The following is an 8769-nucleotide window of genomic DNA, read 5'->3' on the forward strand; positions in this document are numbered from 1 at the left end:
ATTCTATAAAAAGAGCATAATGTACATATAAAGAAGGAAAACAACATTTTCATGATAAAATTTGTTTTGCTAAATTGAAATATAAAGTTAAATATAAAATTAAATCATTTCTGTTAATTTCCTCCTTTTTTATGTACATATATATTACACACTTCTCGATCAAAATTGTACATTTGTAGCAAAAACCTCAGAAAAGATTCTATAAAAAGAGCATAATGTACATATAAAGAAGGAAAACAACATTTTCATGATAAAATTTGTTTTGCTAAATTGAAATATAAAATTGGCATTAAATCATTTCTGTTAATTTCCTCCTTTTTTATGTACATATATATTACACACTTCTCAATCAAAATTGTACATTTGTAGCAAAAACCTCAGAAAAGATTCTATAAAAAGAGCATAATGTACATATAAAGAAGGAAAACAACATTTTCATGATAAAATTTGTTTTGCTAAATTGAAATATAAAGTTAAATATAAAATTAAATCATTTCTGTTAATTTCCTCCTTTTTTATGTACATATATATTACACACTTCTCGATCAAAATTGTACATTTGTAGCAAAAACCTCAGAAAAGATTCTATAAAAAGAGCATAATGTACATATAAAGAAGGAAAACAAGATTTTCATGATAAAATTTGTTTTGCTAAATTGAAATATAAAATTAAATATAAAATTAAATATAAAATTAAATCATTTCTGTTAATTTCCTCCTTTTTTATGTACATATATATTACACACTTCTCCATCAAAATTGTACATTTGTGGAAAAAACCTCAGAAAAGATTCTATAAAAAGAGCATAATGTACATATAAAGAAGGAAAACAACATTTTCATGATAAAATTTGTTTTGCTAAATTGAAATATAAAGTTAAATATAAAATTAAATCATTTCTGTTAATTTCCTCCTTTTTTATGTACATATATATTACACACTTCTCGATCAAGATTGTACATTTGTAGAAAAAACCTCAGAAAAGATTCTATAAAAAGAGCATAATGTACATATAAAGAAGGAAAACAACATTTTCATGATAAAATTTGTTTTGCTAAATTGAAATATAAAATTAAATATAAAATAAAATCATTTCTGTTAATTTCCTCCTTTTTTATGTACATATATATTACACACTTCTCCATCAAAATTGTACATTTGTGAAAAAAACCTCAGAAAAGATTCTATAAAAAGAGCATAATGTACATATAAAGAAGGAAAACAACATTTTCATGATAAAATTTGTTTTGCTAAATTGAAATATAAAATTAAATATAAAATTAAATATAGAATTAAATCATTTCTGTTAATTTCCTCCTTTTTTATGTACATATATATTACACACTTCTCGATCAAAATTGTACATTTGTAGAAAAACCTCAGAAAAGATTCTATAAAAAGAGCATAATGTACATATAAAGAAGGAAAACAACATTTTCATGATAAAATTTGTTTTGCTAAATTGAAATATAAAGTTAAATATAAAATTAAATCATTTCTGTTAATTTCCTCCTTTTTTATGTACATATATATTACACACTTCTCGATCAAAATTGTACATTTGTAGCAAAAACCTCAGAAAAGATTCTATAAAAAGTGCATAATTTGTACTAGTAATACATATTTGATATAGAAAATGCTTTGTGCCAATTAACAGAAAATGAAACCATACACATTTATGGTTCAATTTACTCTTTTTCTTTTGTTAATAGAGTATACTCTATTCGATAGAGTATTGTTTCAAATAACCAATTGTTCTAGCTACATATACATGTAAAACGTATGATTATCAACTTTCATCATATAGGGGAGTACCATCTCCACTTAGACATACTCCGGGGACTAGAATTTGTAAATGGAGTTTCTCTAGGAGATTTATAAGACGGAGTACGTGCAGATGGGGTTCTATTGCGCGGAGTTGCTCTCCCATTTTGATCTTCTTGATTTCGTGGCGTTTTTCTAGATTCATCATATCTTGGAGTAGTATTATTATAATTAGAAAATGAATTAGAAGATTGCTTTGATCGAGCCCATGCTTCCGCCGCTTTTGTCCAATTCGTTGCATTAGATGTACTAGTGACAGATCTATGTGATCTTGCAGTTGTATGTGAATTTGAATTCATTGCTGGAGGAATTGGTTGTAAGAATGGTCCTTGAGAGTGGCTGGGTGTTTGTGGATGATGAGGCGTGTGGTGTGGTGTATGATAGGGGGTCATAAACGGAGTTTGGCCGGAAGGCGTATAAGGCGTACTTCCATACATTCCATAATTATTAACACTAGCAGCTCCTGGAGTGTATGGTGGATAATGATGTGGAGTTTGATTTGCTACTTTCGAGAGTGAATGTAACATGTCGTGTGGCATATTCTGTGCTACCCTCTGTATTGTATCTGCATTCACTCCTGAAAAAAAAGAAACAGACAAAAAGGAAGTTAATTTCAGTAGAATAAAAATTATTATAGGATCCAAATTCTTAGTAATATGAAACTTACCATTCACTCCTGGAGTACCATTGTATGGTGTTCTGGAAGTCATAGTTCCATGTGGAGTACCAGGTGTAGCTTGTCCTGGCATAGGATCTCTAAAGTGTTCTTTGAACCAGCGGAACAAGTCATTTATTCTATTAAACATTTGATCTCTAAATCGAAATCCATCGGCTATTACAGTAACATATTCATGACGGCAACGAGTTCGTGGTAAATACGAAAGTAAAAATTTTCCAGGATAATTCTAAAATGTATAACAAAAAATATTAATTTAATTGAAAAATAAAAATTTTGAAGTAGGAATATAAGCAAATATTAAATATTTTCGAACATACCTTAGTTGCAGATACAATATATGGTATTCCTCCAGGATTTTGCTTCTTCTGTTCCTTCAAAATTTCTTCTGCTTTATCTTTAATGCCTTCTACGCTTGTTTTGTAATATTTAAAATCTAAAAGTTCCGAAGCATAAGCAGCCATCGGATTAATATGTCTAGCGATAATTTCATCCAAATCTTCAAATTCTTCATTGCCAATCCATAAACTGCGACCCAAAGAGAATGCATTTTCTTTGCCTTCTTCCCTTACATCAATATGTTGATAAATATTTTCTGTAACTTTCCATGTTACGGTCAAATGATCGGCTCCCTTACTGCTAGGTCGTATTATTGCTTCCCCTTGCCTCATAGTTGGCATTAACTTTTCAGCTTCTGCAAAACTTATATTATGGAAACTAGGATGAACTATAAGACGTTTTACATAAGTTTGTCGTTGTTGTAATTTCTTAGCATCCTCATCTGTTTTCATATCTTTTTCTTCTGCCTCTACTTCATAATAAACGTCTCGCTGAGGTCTCCATTCGTGATTTTTATCAATAAGATCACTCGTCTTGCTAGTACATTCGACACTAAATCGTTCTACTTCGATCTTAATTATACGACAATGAATTACTTGTCCGACACGTACTCTTTCCTCTGGACTAGCGACATGTTTATCAGACAGATTTTTTACGTGAATGTATCCAGATATTCCATTATCCAACCTTAAACGAATTCCAGTTGCTTTCCCCGGACATGCACCGGCATCAAAATGATTCCATACCTCGAACAATTCTGGAAAATCGTTTTTCAAGCAGAATGGGCATTGCCATAATCCGGTTTCATCATTTCGAACAGGATTCGCTTGATCTAATTGATCTCCTCGAGGTCTTCTATGGCTTATACCAACAACTGTTGCCAAAATTAATTTACCGACATAGAAAGTTTCCGGAGTTTCTTTAGTCAAAATATCAAATAATTGTTCAGTATTTAGAGATTGGTAAGGTACACGGAGATCTTTGTATCTACAATTCAGTTCAGCTCTTATATCGTAAAGAGTAATGCACTTGTTTCCAAAACACTGTCTTTCAAGCTCTTCTGCAAATGCATCTAAATCTAAATCTTTTAATCTTTCTGGTGATTCAAGAATTTCTTCTAGGGCACCAGCAGGATTTGCATTTTCATCATCATACTCTAAAGCATCTACTGCCATTTTTCTTGCCCATTCATATGTCTCTGGATGTACACGCGAGCCATCTAGTACTTCCACATATGCCTCTGTGCTATCTCCTAAACTATTTGTATCAATTTTAATAAAACCAGCACAATTGACAAACACTTTAGGTCCCATATGACATGCTGTTATAAGCTGTGTTCTATTTTCTAATCTCTGATTAGTTTGTTTCAAAATCTTAATCAGAGCCTGTGCTTTTCTAGGTCCCAAGCCACATACAAATTGTACTAGGTTTGCTGTATAAGGCTGCTGAACTGCTCTATTTAAATCTACTCCTACTTCATTTATACGATTTATAAATTCCAAATATAAATTTTCTATAAGATCATCTTTAGAAAGTTGATCTTGCAAAGGATGATATTTAAGGCACAGAATTTCTTCATCTATGGTACACAACTGAGAGAATTCTAATAGAGGATCTTGTATTTTTCTTGCTAAAGATATAGCTTGTCTTAACAATTCTGGATAATCTCTGAACTCAGATATACTTCTATTACTATTTGCATAAACTTTAGTAAGTTCATTATCACATATTTCCACTTGGATTGTAGGAAATTGTCCTTCTTTTGCAAGATTAGCTATACATTCTTTTATATCAGATACAATCATTAATGCTTCTCTAGATTCACCACTTACTACCACAACATGTGGTTTCTTTGTGGCAATAAAATTTTTAATTCCAAGCAACTGTGCCTTTTTCAATGTCTTTTCACTTTCCATAAAACTATTTTTACGTTTCAATAAATGCGGTAATCTTAGGTAATCAGTACATTCTCCTTCTGGAGAAATTATGCAAGCAAAGGCGGCTTGAGACGGATCAGGCACATATGCCAAACCCATCACACGAATTCCTTTGCTAGTATTCCAATCTTCGTCATCTTCATCGGGAAATTCACAAGTATATGGAGCAATTTTTATCCAATTGTACATTTTGCGGCAACACGCTTTCATAACACATTCTTTTGCTTCTAATAAAAGATTGGATCTCAATTCTTTTTTCAATTGAGGTATAATAATCCGATTTAAAGCTACTTCAACACTGCCAGTTCTTAATGCATTCCAATCTTGGACACTTTTACTAAATTCGTCCCTATAATATAGTTGCTTTATTTCATCGATATAATTATTGCTAGTATTTCCTTCTATCACGTCACTAAAGGAAAGTGTAATTAATTTATCTTCTTCTGCTACAATTAGTTTTAAGAATTGATCACCAACAAGATCCCGTACAGGTTTATTTTTAAGATATTTTAATCCATAGATGGCATGCCCTTCATCTATCTCCTTTATTCCTTTTTTAGTTGGTTTTACGGATACTTTTGCTCTCTCCATATACATTTCTCTAACGCATTTACGAACTAATGGTTCGTGCGCCAACTGAATCGCAACCATTAATTGTGCAGCTTTAAGTACTTCGTCACTTGTTGTAAATATTGCAGAACAAAAATCATTTGCTACTATTGCAGGTTCTATTGGATCTTGATCTACTTCATGACGCTGATAATTGTCTTGAAGATTTTCAGCAAAATGTTCGGGTGAGAGACCAAATTTTTTAATAAATCCGTCTAGGCCAGCTTTTCTGCAAATATAGTAAGGACCTTTTCTAATCGGCTGCTTTAATGATTCGTCTATTTCTTCTTCTTCATCTTCTACATCAGCAATTTCAGGTAGATCTTCTCCAAGTTGTTGCTGTCTTTTCTTCAATTTAGCTTCCCTTTGTGCTTGTTTTTTCTTCTTATGTGCACTTTCTTGCATGGATGACACATCCTGATTATAATACAACATAAAATGTCGATAAATATCATTTAATTCTTCAAAAGTTTGAGCATTTTTAAGTCGTTCAATATCACCGTCTTTAATAACTCGTATGTTGTCAGGTAATGGAGCATCTGGATTTTTCATAATCTCATCTAATTGAAAATTCCTCATCTTCTCAAAGAGTTTCACTAAATTTTCTTTTCTTTGTTTAAGTTGGCACCATTTTATGTCAAACTTATAAATTTTCCACAAATCATTGATGTTTAACTCTGGCAACACGTATTCTTTTCTATAAAATGCAATAAACGGAACTTCAAAGTTCTGATTACGCATAAAATCTAAAACTTTCTTAATTTTGCCGATTGTTTGCGGACCCTTTTTAGCTCTTTCTTTGGCTTCTTCATTTAGATGAGAATCTTGTATTGAAATTGTTGGTTGACAGAATGCCTGTTTATATATCCATTCAGCTTCAAGATCTAATTCATCCGAATCTTCCACTGTAGGTATAATGGGAACAACGCGAAGTTGCATACGTTCAGGAATGTCTGTAATACGAATCTCATTGTCCACATCGGTGAAGTGTCCACGTATAAGTTCACTAGGTTCATATACTTCAAAAATACTTTTCCTTGTGCTCTTTCTCTTAAGATGTTTTTTTGATCGCCATGGGCGGTCTTCTGCATCATCATGACTATATTCATCATCTTCCTCTTCTTCCTCTTCAAACTCATCCTCTTCATATTTCCCAAATTCGTTATAATCAAAATCAATGCCAAAAATATCTTGGGCTTCTTGCAATGCAGCATCCGTATATGTAGGTCTTTTCTTTCTTCTCTTTTCGGTTATGGGTATTCCATCACCATCCACAATAAAATCATCTTCGTCATCACTTTCTTCCTCATCATACCTTTCCACTTCATCTCTGTGGTCAACTTCACTTCTTTCTTCATCCTCGTCTCCAGAACCTTGAAACAATTCATTGGCAATAGCATCTCTTCCATCGTCTATCTCTTTTTCTTCTTCCACTTCTGACTCTTCATCTTGTATTTTACGTAAACGCTTAAAACGACGTTTCCTTTCAACTTTAACTCCTAAATTTTCTTCAAGTAGGTCATAATCTTCATCTTCTAAACGATCATCAAAATCTTCATCATCACTTTTTTTACGTTTTCTAGAATCAGCAGATCCATCACTATCTTCACCATCATTGTCATCATCGATAGGACTATCATCAATAAGTCCGGGAACTTCTCCATCATCTTCTAGATATTAAACATACATATAATTTAAAGGAAGATGTTTCTAAGTATCAGTAAATATTAATTTACATATTATTAATGATGTATAAATCTTGACTCTAATATTTAATGTATAATGAATAAATAATATATATATATATATAATAATGTATAAATAATATATATAATATGTATAAATAATATATATAATGTATAAATAATAATATTTAATGTATAAGTAATAATGTATTTCCTAGGACCTTAAAAAGCTTTGAAAGAAACAGTAACTAAATACTTTTTTGTATCAAAAATTTCACATACCTTCGTCGTCATATTCATCCTCACTGTCCTGCATTGCTTCTAATTTTTTAAGTTTCTTCTTTTCTTTAACATCAAGTTGTTGCTCTTCCTATAAAATTATGAAACATTAGATATGTTCACAATTATTATATGTTCACAAATAATTGCACGTATTTCACTATTTTATTAGTTACCTCACTTTCTTCTGCTTCAAAATCCAAATAATGTGCCATTTTCTATTAGAAATATAAGAATTTTTCGAAAAAATATATAACAAAGCAGAATAACAGACGGAAGAATCGTACTACGGCGCAAGAAGCACTGACTGATCGCTACAGCTGTTTAATACTACGCGTCTATGGGTATTGTGATCGTCCAGAAACTTTCTTGGTGGGGCAACTTTCTTTGTAGTATAGTTCCTTAATCCGCCGCTGCAGTAAGTAACGGCTCTGCGATCGAGTTATGAATAATTTTTTTTTATAGTAAGTAGCCAGTTTACATTATTAAAATAATGTCAGTCAATTATGCAAACCATTATGCAAAATATTTAATAAAATGCATGTATATGTTTCATATATATTCTGCTTTATAACTATAAAATAATTTTTAAAACAAAAAAACATGCTTTTTTTGTGTACTAAGTATGATTATTTTTATTTATACATTATTTATACATTATTTTATTTATACATTTTATTTATACATTTTATTTATACATTATCAGATTTTTTAATATATATTGAAAGTATTTCTTAAATATATATTATTGTTATTTATAATAAATAATTATTAAAAATTGAAATTCAAAATGATGACATTTGTAACTATGATCATTAGTTTATGAAGGGTTGAAAAGAAAGAACGAACATCTTATTTAACACATGTTTAATGTTCCTAATATTTTATAATAAAATACATATCAAAATTACACGTGCTTAGATTAACATATCGATAGTAAGTCAATTATTATACAAATAAAACTTATACATATATTTTTGAATTAAGGCAGTATCTGTGTTTGAATAATATATATTAGGTCATCACATAAGTTCGTGCCGACTTTTGTGTACACATTTCATGTGTCGATTTATAAACATACGACAATAAGGGACCAATGCACTTGAAAAATAAACAATCTTAACATATATAACCGCTCGAAAAACGGAACGAACTTATGGGATGACCTAATAGAACTAAATGGTAATATGATATATTTGAGCAAATATAAACAGATATATTGTATAGAATTGATAGTTTGAAGATGTAATATCATTGAGGTAGAATATTTTAAACATTATGTACATATAAAGAAGGAAAACAACATTTTCATGATAAAATTTGTTTTGCTAAATTGAAATATAAAATTGGCATTAAATCATTTCTGTTAATTTCCTCCTTTTTTATTTATATATATATTACACACTTCTCGATCAAAAT

At 30.4% G+C, this 8769-nt stretch overlaps 1 pseudogene; it reads right to left on the reverse strand.

Annotated features, from left to right (window-relative positions):
- Positions 1 to 1489: 1489 nt before the first annotated feature.
- Positions 1490 to 7429, reverse strand: LOC126917357 (transcription elongation factor SPT6-like; annotated as a pseudogene).
- Between the last annotated feature and the right edge of the window lie 1340 nt (positions 7430 to 8769).

The sequence above is a fragment of the Bombus affinis genome, chromosome 6 (assembly GCF_024516045.1).
Source record: "Bombus affinis isolate iyBomAffi1 chromosome 6, iyBomAffi1.2, whole genome shotgun sequence".
Lineage (NCBI taxonomy): Eukaryota > Metazoa > Arthropoda > Insecta > Hymenoptera > Apidae > Bombus > Bombus affinis.